Raw genomic sequence first — 19,846 nt, 5'->3', positions numbered from 1 at the left:
TGTTCGTGGGACAAAAGTTTAGGCCCTTGCTAAGTACGTCTATTTCTTCCCTACTTAATGTTTTTGAAATATCTACAACATTAGACGGATTTAATTTTGGGGAGCCTTCAGCCACGTCTGCTATTTGTAGATTCGAGCTCCCTTTTGTTGGCGTGAGGTAGCCGTTTGCCTGGAAGGTTGTTTTCTGATTGAAGTTTGCTTTCTTCCTCCGTTTTTGAACCAGTTTTCGAGACTGTGCTTCGTGGTACTGTTCTAAATCTTTCGTCTCATCTGGTGTCAGAGCTATGTTCTGAAGTCTATGGTTAAAACTTTCCAGTTGTTCTTCGCAGTGTTCCGTGAGTATATTCAAAAGTGAGAAGGAGGCATTGTTTAATGTTGTCTGCCAGTTTGCACGATGATGGGGTGGGAGTGTTCCTAGAGCTGGTATAGCCTTCAGGGTTAGTCCCTTGGGGATTATATTGTTCTTTGTGCAGTCTGTGTACGTTTTCAGATGAAAAGTGTAACTCACACGTTTCTTGGTAAGTTTTCTGGCCTGCAGAAATTCTGTACTGCGTGGCTGGGAGTGGTTATTAACTTTCAATGACTGTCATTTATTTGCCTTTTGGCGGGTAGATTTGCGTGTCGTTTGCTTCTGTTTAGCAGGCAGACAACATTAAACAATGCCTCCTTCTCACTTTTGAATATACTCACGGAACACTGCGAAGAACAACTGGAAAGTTTTAACCATAGACTTCAGAACATAGCTCTGACACCAGATGAGACGAAAGATTTAGAACAGTACCACGAAGCACAGTCTCGAAAACTGGTTCAAAAACGGAGGAAGAAAGCAAACTTCAATCAGAAAACAACCTTCCAGGCAAACGGCTACCTCACGCCAACAAAAGGGAGCTCGAATCTACAAATAGCAGACGTGGCTGAAGGCTCCCCAAAATTAAATCCGTCTAATGTTGTAGATATTTCAAAAACATTAAGTAGGGAAGAAATAGACGTACTTAGCAAGGGCCTAAACTTTTGTCCCACGAACAACACAATAAATGAATTTGAGCTTCACAAGGATCTTTCGGAATTTTCCCGACGAATGCGGATAAGACATTTTTTCGCCGACAACAACGCACCAGACACCGGGACGACCCCACTTAGAGCCCAATCTACTTGGACTCCTGAACCAGAACAAGCCATAGAACTCGACCTATACCTCAAAACTGTTACTAAAGAAATTATAAGCCAATCCAAGACAGCTAAGCGACCTAAAAACATAACCTCATCAGAGAATCGTATCATTTCAAATCTTAGTTGCCGGAACGACATTGTCATTAAGGCAGCAGATAAGGGTGGAAGTATAGTTATTTGGCCGATAGATAAGTACAAGCACGAGGCTTACAGACAGCTAAACAACCCTGAACATTACCGTAAGCTAGACAATGATCCGACGTTACCATACACACTGAAAATTACCAACAGGCTGAAATCACTTTTGGATGATGAATTGATAACACCGTCAGAATTCAAATTTCTTAAACCAAGCAACAAAGCTGCAGGACGCTTCTACCTCCTTCCGAAAATTCATAAAATTCCACCCACTGAACTTCACACCGCTAATATCCCAGGGCGTCCGATAGTATCGAACAACAACACCCCGACAGAAAGCCTCTCTACATTTCTTAACCACTTCCTTGGTGACTTTCCGAAAACACTTGCGTCATTTGTACAAGATACCCCCCATCTACTCAGAATTATAGAAGACATTAATACAAAAGACACACTACCGCAAAACATAATTCTCGCAACACTAGACGTCACGGCCCTGTACACCAACATTCCAATCCCTGATGGTTTAAACTCGATAAAAGAAACGCTGTCCAAGCACAATGCACAACACTCTATTGAAGTATACTTGTCTCTTCTTGAACTAGTTCTGACGTATAATTACTTCGAATTTGAGGAAAATTACTATCTACAAATACATGGGACAAGTATGGGCACACCTTTTGCACCAACCTACGCCAACATATTTATGGGTACTCTAGAAACGGATTTCCTATCTCGTTGCACGCACAAGCCCCACACATACCTACGATACATAGACGATATATTCATAATATGGGAACATGGTCAGGAAAGTTTAGATAAATTTGTAACTTTCCTAAATTCTTTTCACACAACAATAAAATTCACATCGGAATCTTCAAATGAGCGCATAAACTTTCTGGACACAACAATATATATTGATAATGGGACACTAAAGACAACGCTGTATAGAAAACCTTTTGATAAACAGTACCTAGACTATACAAGCCACCATCCCAGACATTGCAAACAAGGTATCTTTAAGGGCCAAGCCACACGACTTCGTCGCATTTGCGTTGAAAACCATGACTACATAGACAGACTCGATCACCTTAAGGAAACCCTATCAAGCAGGAACTACCCGAACACTGCCCTTCAGAAAGCCTACACCGCTGCAACCAAGCTTGATCGAGTCAAGGTCCTCAAACCCCGCCCTAAGATCACAAGGACAACAACGCCTCTTCTTACTACTAAATTCTCAAACGCACTCCCCAACGTGAACAATATCCTCAGGAAATACCACCCAATTCTCACCAGCAACCAGAAACTTAATAAGATCTTTCCCGACCCGCCCAGAGTAGCCTACAGACGGAACAGTAATTTCAAGGACATTCTTGTACACGCCAAACTAAGGACAAAGACGAAGCCAACATCCGGCCCCTGTGGCCGCTCCAGGTGTTCCACATGCAAACATATTCAATCTACTACTACAGTAAAAAGTACAGCGTCAGATTACATTCACAAGGTAACTGCGAATTTCACCTGCACGTCAAGCAACGTAGTCTACTGTCTAGAATGTGCCACTTGTAACAAGCAATACATAGGTGAGACTGGACAAGAAATGCACACGCGACTCAACGGCCATCGCGCAGATACAAAACACAATTTACCTAAAGCAGTAGCCAGCCACTTCAATGAGCACGGCCATATATTTGATGAAGCAAGACTCTATATACTACAAACAAATTTTCGTTCACCTCGCGAGAGAAAATATACAGAATCATACCTCATACACAAGTTTAAATGCCTGCACCCCACGGGGATGAACTTATCGCGTGGCAACTTAGAATCGCTAAAAGCAGTAACATAAACCTTAAATTGTTATACCATTAACAAAGGCGCAAAACAAGTTAAACCTCCAGCTAATCTCGATGCTCAACCTCACCTATTCTTCCATTTCCAGTTCTTCACTGTATCTCCCCTACCACTCAATTTATTATCCTCCTCCATGCTTTTACTCATTGATAAACCATACGAACGCTTCTCCAGGTACACCTGTCCCCTCAGTGTTCATGTTTCAAATGATATTTCTTCCGCTGTCACTCACCTGTGCGGGTTTTTTTTTTTTTTTCTTCTTTTTTTTTCCCCCTCAACCTCACCTATTCTTCCATTTCCAGTTCTTCCCTGCATCTCCCCTACCACTCAATTGATTATCGTCCTCCATGCTTTTACGCATTGATCAACCATACGAGCGCTTTTCCAAGTACACCTGTCTCCCCCCCAGGTTTCAATTTCTAAGTATATTTTTTCTACACTGTCACCCTCCTGCGCCGTTTTTTTTTTTTTTTCTTTTTTTTTTCCCTCAAACGCGCGTTTTCCTCTTTTTTTTTTTTCTTCTCTCCACACGAGATCCGCACCGAGACAGTCCAAAATCCCAGACGCCAGGATAGCTCTTTCGGCGCCTTGACCACTCAAGGTCTCGCCAATTCTGTATACCGCCGCGACGACGCCTAGGGCGAACTAGTGAGGCTAACGTCCCTTGACGGACCAAGCTGCTCCCTGTCAACCACAAAATTACCCGATGCCTTGATGCTACGCTACTCAAGTCATGCTTTCAACTCGTATTGTGACCGGCACACTGACCGGCTCTTCAGGGACCCCAAACGCACGCCGACCACGACTCCTCCGAACGCTCACTCGCCTCTCGCTCCCCCAGCCCCCTCTGACGGTGGTTTTCTTTTTTTTTTTTTTTATATATAATTTTTTTTTTGTCACTGTCTCGCTCTCCCGCTCTTGTCCCCTCGTCTTAGAAACCGCGCCTAGCCAGTCAAGCGCCGGCGCTCATTTTCTTTTCAGTCTCCCCCTTTACAGACAGCCACAGCGGACATCGACGTGACGTCACTCCACTAACCCTTTAAAACTACCCCGCCGAGGATGACGAGGCCGCCTTTGACGAAGATAGGTCCTCCTATCGAAACGTTGGCCAGCCTTTCTGAGGCACCTTATCCCTGTTTATAATCCTTATTCCTCGTGTGCTACTCCATTAGTCAGCCATCTTTTTTTGATTTTGGATATACCTACTGAAGTATTGTTTGCGATTATACAAATTATTACGAGGAATTGGGATTGTAAGAGCCGGGTAGTTGAAGTACTATACGTGTAAAACATATTTTTATAGCGGGGTAGGCCTCTGGTATCATTTTGCAGGTCCGTGGTAATATTACTGTCGGGGTGTAGGACGGTAGGTCGGACTTGGGGGAGGGAAGGCGATGAAATGCGCCAATGGAAAGCGCGCGTGCTCTCAGGCAACTTAGTTCCGGGGATGGGTGGCAAAGAAGGGGGGGGGGGGGGAGGTCTCTCGTTCGCTTTTTCGTTCGTACGTCCGTGCAGCCTATTCCCTGCATTGACAATCATCGTCGATGTTTTCTGCGTAAGTTTTTTTTTCGTGTTGTAACTTCATTTATTTCAAAATGCTTCTTGTCCTTATTAAAACTTGAGGATTAACGTCTTGGGAGCTCGTGTTCTATTACGCGTCTTATAACACATGCCCTTTCGAGAGCGTACCGCGACGAACACCACTCTCGCTCGCAATCCGTTGCGGGAGGCAAAATTAGATGCTACGCCTTGAGGGCATTCCTCTTGGGGATTATACTGGCGAGAATTTATTGCAGGCCTCTCCAAAGAGCTTCCATTACGCGTTCCATTACGTGGCCCATTATTGCGTACGCTATTATGGCTGCGAGATAGCTGAAGCATGTGCCCTGCCGCCACGCTATTATTCCGGATTAATAAAGCGCGAAGTAATGCTCATCAATGAAATATTGTTCGTATCGTCTTCTGACTTACTGAATCTCTACGGGCGCCGCAATTCTGTCAGCCCCGATACTCTTAAATATACGTGAAATCAGAGAAAACAAGTTCGAATTTGTATTTCCAACCTACGAAGACGTCCCGTTAAAATTGCTAACTTGAGAGCCGTAATAGAACCTGTTAACCATGTCACGACTCAGAGAGGCTATATATTCAATAGTAAAGAAACGACACTTTTAATAAAATATTACATTCTGACAAAGAAAGAGAAAGAAAGTCTTGAGAAAGAGCTCCTGTAGGAGCTGATGGTGGCATGCTTCAAATAAGCATCATGCGATGAGGCGTTTTGTAAGACATCACGTCGCAGTAAGCAATACTTATGACTGTAAAAATGCACACTCGTTTGCGAAAAGTATTTCCTGCTGTTAACACTGTCACTATTACCAGTTTTAGGAACTTATAAGGGAAGACTTAGATGAACAAGAATGGCGGGCGTGTAAGAATTTGTTCATGATTTCATTGAAAGGTTTAACGGTCCAAACCCGGCCTTCGTCCTGCAGCTCGCGTAAAAAATGACGTTGAGAGGCGCCGTTCGGACGACTCTGGACCTGGTGTTCGAAGGACGCAGATGAAGGAGATAAACTAGTATTCTTGCGTTCAGCGCATTCCATTTGAAACCTCGGCCGGGAAACCAACCGGCGACCTTGTTCTCAGCAGCATATCACTGACTACAGAACTACCACGCTAGCTTAAACGTGTAATTCGCGTGTTGCAACGAACAAGAAATCGGGAATAACACAGCCCCAACACTGACTTTGATTTCGATGGAAAAACTGTTTCCTGGTGTAACATATGTTCCCGTCTTGTACAATAAAAATGAGTCGCGAGAACCATATTAACAGAAGGATTTCTAAGTGGTAACAAAATTTGCATGTGGATGCTCTTAATTTATACGCACCTTTAATGCGATTAGCATGTTTTGTCTACTTCAGCCTTTTAAATGCGTTAGCATTTCTACTGTTACCCAACGAGAAAACTGTCCGTCCGTCCGTCCGTCTGTCCATCCGTCGCCTGCGTAAGACGATCGCTTTCAAGTTCACCAGCTGTGGAATTATGTCGACGACGACGAGCGCGTGATCAGTGGCCCGAGCGCGTCTTGTGACTACGTGCCGTGGGCAATCAGGCACGCACTAGGCACACTTTTGGTAAGCCAGAACTGTGGAGTAGCCGTGGCTTCGGATCGGAAGCGAAGCTATCGGTTTAAATTTAAAGTAGAATCCCGTTAAACGTAGAATCTCAGTAAGCGTAGAATTTCGGTAAACGGATATCGCTTGAACTGGGTTGTTGTTTAAACGGAACCACCCCTAAACTGTTAAAAAACATTCACTTGTTAAGTAATTAACTAATTACGTTACGGCACATATTGCGATTTATAAATTATTGCCGAGGAGTTCACACGGGGGATCCACTTGGATCGAATTCTCTGGATGACAATAGTTTCTAGGTATTATTTCGCAAACTTTGCAAAAAGATACATTGGCCTTTGAGTAACTTTTGTGCTTGAATGCATAAAACGGCGTTTTGTAAAAAAAATTAAGTGGAACGACAGTGCATTTTCACCTTAAGATTGATGCACATATATCAAAACTGGCGCCATCCACAGAATCTTTTTTTCAATGGATACTCCTTGCAGTCCAATTGGCTTCAATTTGTAAATTGCAATGTGTGCCAAAGATAATCAGTGAACATTCTAACTATTGGATTTTCTTACAATTAGTCAATGACGCATTACAATTTATCATGCAAGTGACGTCCACTTTTTCGAATAGACCAGTTCAAGAACTAGAATTGTGTTATATGCCACAGGAGATGTTTAAATTTTTTTTTGAAGTCTTCGCAGAAACACATGGTTTGTTGTCATCGTTTGCACTCTTAGAAACTCCGCTCTTGAGTTTCCAACCCATGTCTGTCTGTGAATGCTTTCGCATTCACAACTCATAACAAGTGCTTAGATGTCCTCGGGGTTTTTTTTTTTTTTTCATTTCCTGGCAGACGTTTTATGATGTTCGCTTTAATGAGCAATATACAGTATTATAATCCGTTCCTGCGGTATCAGTTGCCACCTACATGAACTCTTCAAATTTTCATTACCTGCGTGACCGCATATATCATTACATAGTTTTTATACAATAGTGAGAAAAGTGCTGTGTCAGGGACTCAACTGCGCATTTGGGGCGCACATCTATGACTTGATAAATTGAAATAAAATGACATGGTCTGCGAGCAATACACCATTCGCATGCCCATGGCACTTGCTCATTTCCGTCGCCATGATATTTTTTTTCTTTTCTCGGCGCGATAACGTCTCGGAAAAGATTAAAATTTCCAAATTTTAGGCGCGTACCGCTTTGTTCTACGCGAGCCGCTGGGAGTAGAGAATATGAAGGTGCTTTTTATTTACTAGACGACTGTCAGCTCTCAAGAATGGGCTTTGCAGAACTCTGAACGCCTTGTTTCGAATGAAATCTGTAGTGACTGGCAATTTCGAGAAGCACGTTGTGCCACGCGACAGCGAAACGTACTTCGTTAATGATATCGACATTATTGGGTCCGCATTTTCTTAAGCTTTGTCATTCATATTCCCTTTATCGATGACCTTTTGAGTGGAATCGCGGATCCCGATAACAACGGCGGAATGCGAGAAGATGACAAAGGGCCAAAGTAATAAAAAAGTTTTTAATATTTATTACAAAATATGCACCCCGGGTCCCGATTTTTATATACTATTTAGTACTATTTTTATAGCACGTTTTTACTTTTCTTATACTGATGGCAAAAAAGGCGCTGTACCGCTATGTTGAAAGTGAATCTGAAGTCAAAAGAATATACAACCGGTCTGACATTCTTCGTAGGTTTAGCATAAGACCCTTGTATTTATTCAAGCCAATGCAGACGGAAATGATAAGGCGCAGGGGAGAAAATAATTTATTCGCTCCGTGACAAGAGAGGTGTGTAGGAATATTGCCTGCGCGGATCGAGTGAATTAGCAAGGGAAATGGCGAAGCTTTTATGATTGCCTGTAGCATGAACGGACACAGGATCACCGCTGCCGTTTGCAGATCGATTCATTGCGCCATCGCAAATACTCGAAGGTATTTTTGAAATGAACTGAAGCAATGTTAAGCCTTGCCATAATGTACATAGACATGACGACGCTCTGTGCACCAGTTTTCATATAAGGTAAGTGAAAACTACAAACCTAAAATATCTGGTTGGCTTCTCGAGTACACATGCCAATCAGTCTAATGGTAGTCAACATTTAGTTGACTAGGTTTTACGACCATCTAAAGGCAAACTTCGTGCTGGCTTGGTAAGCGAGTTCGTCACACGGAAGGCAAAGGGTGTCCATCTACTGAAACCATTATGTGACCCATGGACCCGTCGTGCATAAGTGCTTGTGATAACCTATACGCACAGCTTGCAACACCATAGTACATTATTTGAAAGGGATAACTACGTGCTGTACATGGGAGAGAAAATTATTTTCTTTTTTGTTGTGGTCTGTCGTGAAGCACATAAGCGCACACAGAGAACTGAACGACTAAACGAGCAAAAACTTCGACGTGTTTAGGGTATACAGGGCAAGAATTTCAGTAACATTAAATATATTGTCCGGTATTTTGAAACATCTTACTGATGTTTGTGGCACGGCCAATAAGTTATGCGGATCCCATGCACTGTGGGAATCAACATAAGCGAAGCTTTCTTAGTTGTTTGCTTTCAATGACGATAATTAGCGGTGATGTTGACGGCGAATGTTTAGTTTCTTCAGCGCTTAGTCCAATACAAGAGTGATCAGTTGATGCTAAACGCTACCTTGCGTGCAGCCCCGCTGTATGTCTGCGTACTACTCCGAACAAGCTGCGAGACATGCTTGCTTGAGGTACTGTTGTGCGCCATTGTTGATAACCTGCAAGAAGGTTAGCATTGCCATTGCCTCACATGGAACATCGCATTGCGGCAGAGGTGTTAAACTATAATTGAAACATGAGGCTGTACGCAAGGGCCGGAAACTCCCTATACCTCCCTTGGGACGCTCGGTCCATGCCGATACTAAAGTCCCTATATATTAAAAGTACCGCCATCTACTCTTTCCTCCGCCGTATCCTCTCCTAAAGCGCTCGTTTTTTTCTTTACTTTTTGCTTGCGAAAGCAAGTCGACGGTGGCGCTCCTCGAAAGCCCCCCGTTGAAGGTTTCAGGCCGGACGCGCGCCACCGCCGCCGCCACCAGCGACTGCGCCGAGTGACTTTCAACATGGCTCTGAGACGGAAAAAATATATATATAAAGAAGTGAAAGCACGCGCTATCATCGTCCAATCGGAGATACGAGAGAGAGAAGCGGCGTTGGTCAAAGGATGGTGGTACGTTTCCTAAATAGGGATTTTAGCCGATACTAAAACCCCTATATATAAAAAGTAGCGCCAAACCACTTCCCTCCTCCTCCGTTCCGCTGTCGCGCTCGGCACGGCCCGTGCGATCGAGGGGCGATATCGACAGTGGCGCCGCCTACGTCGGGCCTGTCGTGGCAGACGACAGATAACGCTCTACCAGAGGAAATCCGCGGAAAACTTCGATCGCACCCTGCGGAGCAGTTTTTGAGGCGCGATTTTGCTTCGTCAGTCAGTAACTGGGCTTAATAATGCCGTTTTGGAAGTAGCAACGTGACGATGCGAGACGGCGCAAATACCAAGTGTGCAGCAAGCGTTTGCGCTCGCCGGATGGTAAACAAAAAAAGACTTTTGCCCTCACCTTGTCGGCTGCGGCAACTTAATGCGCAGCAGCATGCCATCACAATGAAGTTCTTGTCCCTAACACGTTTGATCAGTTTGTGCGTACAGCACTTTCGTCGCACAGGCCCGAGAATGGCGGTCGGAGCGCGCTGGAAAGAAAAAAATATACAAAAGCGCCACGCGTGCTTCCACGTGACACGGATTGGCCAATAGGGGATGATGATAAGTGGTTCTTGAGGGAAAGGGAAAGGTTGGCGCTATCTTCTGCAGCCAATAGGGGAGCGGAGGAGGCTGGGGCGACAGGAGGCGGCGAGGAGGAAACGCCGGGGTGAGCGCGGTGGCGGCAAGATCTAAGAATGGCGCTACATTTTATATGTAGGGGCTTTAGCCGATACGCGGTGGCAGCGCCGCCTCCACCACTGGCGGTTGCCAGATATCCTATTGGAAATAATTCACCAACAAAACAATGCCTCTATGACGTCACTTATGAGGTCAGAAGGTACAGGGAGAGGGCGCGGAGCCGGGAGGAGGAGAGTTGACGCGGAAGCCCTCCTTTCCCACTTCGCATGCAAGGGGGTTGTATTCATGCTCACTTGCAGGTCCGCTGGCCGCACGGCGACATTGGCCAAATCGCTGAGCAGAACCTGTTAAAGTGTGCCGCATTTAGAAAACGCTTTATTTCTGCCACGCTTACTTTGCAAGCTGGTATTCATTTTTTGAACCACTGGAACATCGACGTACGCACCAGTACCAAGCAAATATAATCAAGAATATTTATGTAGCGAACCGTCGTTAATTACCAATATTCGTGGTTAATACATTACATTTCGTCATTTTGTGAAAGTAGTCGCTTTGAAATTGCTAACTTGCGGTTACGTTTAGGGCTACACTTCAACTAACCCACAGATAGAGTGGAGGGTAGTATAAAGAAAATAACTTCCTGGCACCATCAATCGCTGATATTCTTGGTGGGTTGTGAAGTGGATCAACTAAAACTAGTCGATTTCTCGGCCAGCCAAAACTCAACACAAGTAAAAGTTGAACGTTTCTTTTTTATTCACACATTCGGCACTGGAAAAAGACTGACCTCCATGCAGTGCCAAAGTGTCAGTCTGCAGAAGCAATTTTCATTCGCAACTGAAATTTGTACATAATAAGCGAACATAGATTGCAGAAGATTTAAACCAACGCGAAAATGACTAACCATCATGGGCTGATCACGCGAAACTTGACTACCCCGTCCGTATGTTATGGCGGCGCACAGAAAGAAGGTAGAGTGGAATACATGTATTTCATCGACAGTATGAGAAGACTCAGAGAATTTTTTAAATGGCTTCATGCATCTGCATGTACTATCGTGAGCAATATGAGCTCGAACACGCGAGCACGCGGAAAATAGCCTCGAACCCTACATCGGCCGATTTGCAGCGGCCGCTTTTGGAAACAAATAGGAAAGGGCGCCGCGCTTCCGCTGGCTGTTCACACTCCCGCCTCGATATCATTGCTGCAAAACGGTAGCTTGTAGCATGTCACTGGCCGCTAGCGGTGATATCAATTCACATCAACGCGCACAGCTGCATCAAATGACCCATCAGGCTATGCAGCTGCTGAGATATCGGCTGTGACGTAGACTGCCATAATGCACAGGTCATGCTTGTATTAAATCTAGGCGGTGTTGGCTGAGCGTTCGGATACGCCACTTTTATCATTTTATTTTGTACGTTAGCGAAGCGGGAGTGCCAACAGTTAGCGGAAGAGCGCCCCTCCTTTCCCCTACGGTTTCGGCAGCGCCATCCACGTATGACGCTATTTAGGTTTTGAGGTTATTTTCCACGCGCTCCCGTGTTCGAGCTCATATTGCTCACGATAGTACAGTAAAGAGTGAACAACATGTATAGCCCAACAAACACGCACTCAAGTCTTTCATTACAAGTATTTCACCGACATAAGATGGGCTGCCGTCATTTCATGACGAATGGGTCGAGCGACACTGCTCCTATGTCAGTCTGCTCAGGCTTTTACAGAACTGGTTTACTCATGCGAAATGAACACCTGCTCAGAAAACAATGTGAAATACTTGCGCTTACCTGCTGTCATAAGGAAACCTTTAAAAGATTCGTGGAACTGGAATTACCACTGTTACAACACCGGTGAGCCGCGCAACACATGTGATGCCCCGATTTAGCCATCTTCGTCTAATGCTTGGTTGGTTTCCTGCGTCTACCGGTCGTTGCGCGCCTGTTCAAGCCTCTCTGTCTTATCTTTGTCATCTTCGTACTTGGGACGACTACCGAAGCAGACGACCAAGCGCGATCCGACTTGTGATACCGCTGACCAAGTGGCAAGGGTGAGCGGAGGCAAGCTCGACGGACGCACGATGACGACCACTTCCCGCGCTTCGCCTGATTTAAAATTCACAAAAAGAGAAATAAATAAAAAAATAACTTAGGATGTCCGGCAACCGCTAGGAGCGCGCTTGTTCCTTGAAACCGAAGCTCGCATTGCTTTCCGGGGGCTGCTGTAGGTGCCAAAACTGCGATCGGATTATGAGGCAGGCCGTAGTGGTGGACTCTGAATTTATTTTGACCCCCTGTGGTTTTAGCACTAAGTCTAAGTATACGAGCGTTTCTGTATTTCGCCCCCCGTCTAATTGTGGCTGCCACGTTCGGGATCTAACCCGCGACGTCTAGCAAAGCAATGCCATAGCCGCAAAGCTACCACCGCGGGAACAAAAAGTGTTCATTTGACGTGCGACCATGGACTGCCATGGTGTCGCCCAGACTCTACAATGCTTCAATGCGGCTTTGCGTCTGAACGCCGTGCGTCAATTGTCTGCTTCACAAATTTTCATGGCGTTTGCATGTTTTTCAGAAATACCATAAACACACCGTACCGTACATACCTTCAACTTCAATGTATCCCTTTTGTCCGCGACCTCCGTCCTGTCTAGTTGTGTTCTTCGCCTTCTCACCACGCCTTTTCCCTCTGCTGCTTTTCCGTGTTGTCATGCATGATTAAAGCTCTCGAGACGGTATTGTGGTGACGCCCAGGGAACTCCAGACGGCATTGTGAACATGCGATGCGATGGAAATGTCCAAACGAGTTTTTCGCGTCGCCTGCCCTCCCTGCCAGAACATGTATATGCACGCTCGGAACTATACCTCCAGAAGTAGTTCAGAGGCGACAGAGGAACAGAATAAAATTACTATTACAGATTTTCCAGGGTCGTGTAAGGATTGATAAAATCAAGTACATACGAGCACTTGAGGCATACGTGAGTATCTTGGCAAATATCTACAAGGATTACACAGCAACCTTGGTTCCCCACAAGAAAAGCATAAAGACACCTATCAAGAAAGGAGTCAGGCAAGCAGACACAATCTCTCCAATGCTATTCACTACATGCTTAGAAGAAGTATTCAAACTCTTAGATTGGGAATCTTAGGAGTGAGAATCAACGGCGAATATCTCAGCAACTTTCGGTTTGCGGATGACATTGTCCTATTAAGCAACAATGGGGACGAATTACAGCAAATGATTGAGGACGTTAACCGAGAAAGTGTAAGAGTGGGGTTAAAGATTAATATGCAGAATACAAACAAAGTTCAACAGCCTGGCAAAGGAACAATAATTCAGGATCGCCAGTCAGCCTCTAGAGTCGGTAAAGGAGTGCGTTTATCTAAGTCACTTACTCACAGGGGACCCTGATCATGAGAAAGAAATTTGCAGAAGAATAAAATTGGGTTGGAGTGCATACGGCAGGCACTGCCAAATCCTGACTGGGAGCTTACCACTGTCGTTGAAAAGAAAAGTGCACAAACATTGCATTCTACCGGTGCTAACATATGGGGCAGAAACTTGGAGATTAACAAGGAAGCTCGGGAACAAGTTAAGGACCGCACAACGAACGATGGAACGAAAACTCTTAGGAGTAACGTTAAGAGACATAAAAAGAGTGGTGTGGATCAGAGAACAAACGGGGATAGCCGATATTCTAGTTGAAATTAAGCGGGAAAAATGGAGCTGGGCAGGCCTTGTAATGCGTAGGATGGATAACCGGTGGACCATTAGAGTTACAGAATGAATACCAAGAGAAGGGAAGCGCAGTCGAGGACGGCAGTAAACCAGATGGGGTGATGAAACTAGGAAATTTGCAGGCGCAAGTTGGAATGAGCTAGCGCAAGATAGGGGTAATTGGAGATCTCAGGGAGAGGTCTTCGTCCTGCAGTGGACATAAATATAGGCTGATGATGAGGACGAGCACCTGGTAGACTTAGACAGAGAATAAATCACAGTGCAATCATCGGACCTTATGCCGCCCGCACAAACGTCTTTCGTTACTCGTTTTTTTTCTGATATCATCGAAAAATGGAAGGGACCACCTGCACATATTGCTGAATGCACTGACGTAAAAGCGTTTGAAACTTTTCTTTATAGTTTTGTCCCTTGAAATTCATTCAATGGTTTCTTTATATTCTACGTTTCTTGTGAATCATTCCATGCCACTGTTTAAATAAATAAAAAACATGAATATATCATCGTACGATCCTGACGTTTATCCGCGGATTCTTGCACGAGACCTAGTGGTGCCACATGTTGCAGGAAGGAAAAACTACCCCTCATCCCATCCTTCTCACTGCCGCGGTTTGGACCCTAGGATGCAGGGGGAAGCGCCATAGCCGACATGTTCATTTAATTCAATTCAGAGAAATGACCAGTCGTACGTACGATTACTACTCCTTTCCTTCGACACATATCTAATCCCATGTTCTGGGTGGAAACTTTTTGCAACTGCTCGATATGAACGAGATTGCTATCTCGGAGGTGGGAGGAGTAATGTACTTAAACGTTTTAGAGCGCAGCTTATAGGCGCCCGTTTCTGCTGCGAGGCTCGGCGTCCTCGGGGTAACCGAGCGAATGTGCACAGAGAAGGATGAAAGAGCGAACGCGGAGCGCCGCGGGGGATGAAAGACGGCGATAGCGAAAATAACGCGAGGAGGAAAGCGGTGGAGGATGGTGCAGCGGAACCATGAGGCGGAAAGCGGAGGAGGAGGCTATGACGAAAGCGTGAGAAAAAAAGCGTAGTGCCGCGCAAGACGGCTCTACGGCGACAATGCTACGAGATGGCGCCAGAGTAGCACGCGTCGTCTGTTCCCCGCTGACGCCACCGATACCATATATGGAAACAGAGCTCTTCATGGACGGAGGTCTGTCCGCGGCGGCTGCTGTGAATCGCGCCCACGCGTCACCCATGCGCTGCCTCTCGCGATCTCCCGATTAGCGAGGCAGTCGCACCACACTTCGCTCCGTTTGCAACGTGCCGCACGATACAGATGGTCCATGCCAGCCAATATATCGCGAAATGAAAGCACGTGTGGAGCTGCGCTCAAATTTCGCATTAGGAAGTACCGTAATCGTTGGCGAGGTTTTTTTTTTGCACTTACGAGACTCATTCGCCATCTCGGTTCGGTATTATTGCGATAGAAATTATATGGACACTCAAAGCGGATTTCTGCCGTCGGCGTCGCCGTTGCCGTCGCCGTGAAGTATCCGTATGACGTCAACGGCGATGAAATCGTAGCCACGCGCTGTTTACTGTATATGCGAGTGAAAGCGCGCGAGGGACGCGCGCTTTCACGGGGAGCGAACGCACGGCGGAGACGAAACGCGGCACCAAATGCGTAATTATATAAAAAATTTGCCGCAGTTTCACCGGAAAGGCGAAGCATCAATTGCGATAGCAAATTAGTATAGAGCTATACGGAGCAAGGATAGCAGTTTTATCAGCTGTTTAAACTTGGACATGCCGCAGAACCAGCTAATATAGCTCATATAGAACCAGCTATATGAGCGCACCTAAATGCGCTCATATATAACCTCCTGAATTATACCTGCTCTTGCGTTTCTAGTGGGGTAGCAATGGCTTTAGTAAACAAGATGAACTGCCCGATGATCTATGCATTACGTACCCACACAAAAAAAACTAACGAACCCTTCCCCTACTGGAAAATGAGGGAAAGCGAAGCACAGCTTGTCCTGGATGCACCTAAACCAACTATGATGAGACGGCTGCGACGGAGAGAACGACGTCTCTGACGGTATGCCCGCAGTCCGCCGTTGTCAGATGCATGCGTTCCATGTCTCGAATTTGCTCGGCGGCGTGGTTATCAGCATTCGACTGCCCCCATTTCCGCTTGCGATTCTTCAAAATTACATTGCTTCAAAATTAAATCTGTCCGTTACGGTAAGAAAATGAATGGCTCATACCCCGGTAAACGCGGCCTCCCCATTATGACGACAGAAGAGAAGTGAAATTCTACGCTGGAATGATTAGCAGCAACGCAGCCAGCTGTGGAAGACGACGACTGAAGACGAACGCGGGAACAGTGGCACGAGCGCGTGCCGAGGACGAGCACGAGTGCAAACCACGGGGCGCCCCCACGAGCCAGCTGCGGAAGAAGACGACGACGCTCGAGTCAATGCTGATTATGATAGTTTTTTGCGTAGACGGACGCCACCAAAGTTAGTGTCTTATAAACTTGAAAAAGAGTACGTAACCGTTGGTGCCAACTGCCAGTTTCACGCCGCGCAAAAACACATAATTTCAGGAAGTTATGAGGGCATATATTCCATGAGTAATATGCACTTTTCAGTACATAGTAATTTCTCCTATCTATTTAGGTCTGAACCATGGTGGTCTGAACCGGACGTTTCTGAACTAAAGTATAGAACAGAGACGTCGAACGAGTCTCTGAAGTGCAAGAAATAAAAGTGAATTAATTACTGCTTCTTGCCATCTCCCACACAGTAATCCAGTTCGTCTCGAGCAGCTGCAAAAGTTTCTTTCGCCCAGAAGGTGGAATCGAACCACTCTGACGTCAATCAGCTACGGGTTTGAAGCCCGCACCCCGGACCACCGAGGTTCATCTGGGCACAATTCCTTCCCTTTGATTCGTCTTATATACCCACGATACAGAAGCCCAACAATTGTACGAGTGGGTCTTTCGGTTAATACAAAATTTAAAGCTTAGCTCAATATATTACATAAAAACAAGATAAACTACCAAGCGTGCTGCTATACTACACACGTATCTGTATATTTAAATGTAATTAAGGACTCTTTGTTGTTGGTTAATTACGTATATTGTCTCAAGGCGCGAATGAATTATTCGCTGACAGCGCCCCCTGCCGCGCCGAGTTGGCGCTCGGGCCGTTTCGTGAGGAACCATTGAGGAAAGAAACAAAACAGGCGAGGCCATGACGTCACGATTTTGAAGCCGGAAGTGCAGCCATGTTGGTGTGCCATATCTCTTTGCGCCTCTAATCACGGGTTCTGCAGCTCGCCGGAGCAGATGGGCGCGAACTTTGAACCTGCATTGTTACGAGCCGCCGGAAGTGTGTGCTGCCGACACGCGTCAAAACAAAGCCTACGAAACTCCGGTAGCAGTATTAGTGAAGCACACGCGCTCCTGTGTTTTCCCGTGGCACGTTAAAGACGACGACGAAGACCCGCGCCGTGATTGCTGCTTGAGTGTATACATGTGTTGTTGGCTAACACTCCCATTCACAGACCCAAAACATAACTTTCAAGCTTACACAGCACAATCCAAAGTCAGCTTTTCTCGCGAACAAAATGTGCTGCGAGAAAGACACCGGCGAAAAAATCTTATCTTACTTTTCAGAGGCCGAGAGCAGCAGCGAAAGCTTAACAGGAGCGCGCTTGCTATGGCAACGTTGACATTTGGGGTACCCGTCCCAGTGCTCTTTGCGAAAAAAGCACGTGACTTCCGCCACATTTCCTCCAATACGACCGTGCCGGCCGGGGCCTCTCCTGGGTTTCCTTCCTCCGTGTGAGGAAAGAACGGCGCAGCAATTGCGTCTTGGTGGATGTTCGTGCTGACCTCGGTAAAATGGCAGAACGAGTACGGTTTTCGGCATCGACTCCCACGACCCGTTTATTCATGCCGGCGGCCCGCAATATAAGTGCGCTTCATTAAATGACGCAACTAGCGGTGAGCGCGACAGTTTTACAAACGATATATGTGTCATACGAGTCAGGCGCCCGCCGGAGCACCAAGATGGCGGACGGGGACCTGCAACAAGAAAACTACAGCGTACTGTAACAAAACCTCAAGGTAGTTGGCGCGAGCGCGGGCGTATAGGCTATGGCTCCGTGGTCGCTGACGGCAAATTGGACGGTGGTGTGGTCCCGGTTGTGTCGGCCGACGTTTCGACCGCTGACATCCCGCAGCAGGTGTTCCAGGAGGCGTCGGCGTGAGGCGAGTACGACGATCAGGTGTCATACGCGCCCGGCGACGGCTTCGCCGCCGTGCTGCAGCCCCACGGTGACCAAGAGGAGCTGCCGGACGGCATCCGGCGCCAGAAGGTGGGCGAATACGCCCACATCTCCGACAAGGCGGCGCTCGCCGGCGTCGGCCACGAGAAGGACGCTTCGGCTGCGTCAAGTGTCGCCGACGACGAAGAGAGCACCGATGCCCTGGTCACGATCAAACCGACCGCCTCTGCCACCTCGCAGAAGCAGAGCTCCGCGGCGCTGTGGTCGTCGGAGACACCGATACAGATCATCCAGCAGAGCAACACGTACCACTCGACCCAGGTGCTGTCCCCGGAGCAGCTTCAGCAGATCACCCACGTGTTGCAGTAACAGCAGGTCAATAGGCGGTCCCGTGCGGCGGTGCTTTATTTTTGCCGCGCTGGCCACGTTGTGTGGCAGGCTGCCTTGCGGTGGCTCTATGGGTAGCCGAGCTGGAAGAAAAAGCTTGTGCGTGCACGTCTGTGTGCCATGTTCTTGCGTCTTCAACCTCGGTGCTAGAATTTGGGATGTACCGCTCTGGATTTGAGCGGTCGTACATGCAGGTTCATTCATTCGCCCACTTTGCACGTGCTGGTTCGCAGTGCACGCTGCGAGCACGTTTGCCATTGCTGTCGTACACACGTTACTACCCAACGTGTCAAAACGCAGGCGTTCAGGGGGAGGCGATGTGGATGCTGTGGTCCTGTGAGATGAACCGAAGAAGCTAGTCAGTATCACTGCCATTGATTCTGGCGGTGTGAATAGGAACTGAAGCAAACTGGGAGCCATAGCAGTAGATATTAGCCAGCTGGTGCAATTGAAATACTATGCTTGGTAACATCCTCATGTCCGACTGAGTCATCTAGTTTTTCTATAGGCACCTGTGGTGACCGTTCGGCATTATTTTACGTCAGCGCTACAAAAATTAAGCAAGTGTTACACGTTCGCGGAACGTTAAGGCAAAAGCATGATTGCACTGGTGGCATACTTTTCGTCACCATTAAGATACGTTTATGAAGAATTGTGGCAACTGTGTGCCAAGTGTGCAATCAGGCTTTCGCCTTCATGTTTACAAGCATTTACATTCATGTTTACATGTTTACATTTGCTTCATATTTTAATGATTTTTTTTAGTGAGTTGAAATTGTGTATGAATTTTTTGTGCGAGTAGTGTGCGCTTCTCTGAATAATCGATCTCAAGGACTAGAAATATATTATCTGCAATTTCCAAATTTTAGAATTCCGTATAACTTAAAAATCATCACCCCGTGTACGCTACTAAGCGCACATTATAAACTCATACAGTAATACCCAGTTAACTCGAAGTAGTAAAAACCGGCAAACTTTTCGAAATAAGCGGAGTTCCGAGATAGCCGAATTCACGAAAATATAAGCATAACCACCGCGTAAAGCCAACATGATGTCTTTTCACTATGGCGCCGGTAACCGCGGACTTCCTTACAAAAGAATGTACCAGGAGCGGTACTTTTAGTAGATCATTTGCGCGATATTATGTGCGACTCAGCAACCGACACGTCTGTCGTATATAGGCAACGGCGAACCTCGCACATATAAGCGCAAACGCTGATGCATGTTGACACCGTCTTCGAAACCGTGTCACGCTACAAATCTCGCGTAATCAAT

At 46.4% G+C, this 19,846-nt stretch overlaps 1 non-coding gene across 1 annotated transcript; it reads right to left on the bottom strand.

The window, feature by feature from the left end:
• Positions 1 to 16,734: 16,734 nt before the first annotated feature.
• Trnastop-uca (transfer RNA opal suppressor (anticodon UCA)) lies at positions 16,735 to 16,821 on the bottom strand. Its single transcript has one exon. It is a non-coding gene; the product is annotated as a tRNA-Sec (tRNA).
• Positions 16,822 to 19,846: the final 3,025 nt, after the last annotated feature.

This window comes from Dermacentor silvarum, chromosome 9, assembly GCF_013339745.2.
Source record: "Dermacentor silvarum isolate Dsil-2018 chromosome 9, BIME_Dsil_1.4, whole genome shotgun sequence".
NCBI lineage: Eukaryota > Metazoa > Arthropoda > Arachnida > Ixodida > Ixodidae > Dermacentor > Dermacentor silvarum.
This window is presented reverse-complemented; position numbering and strand designations above follow the sequence as displayed.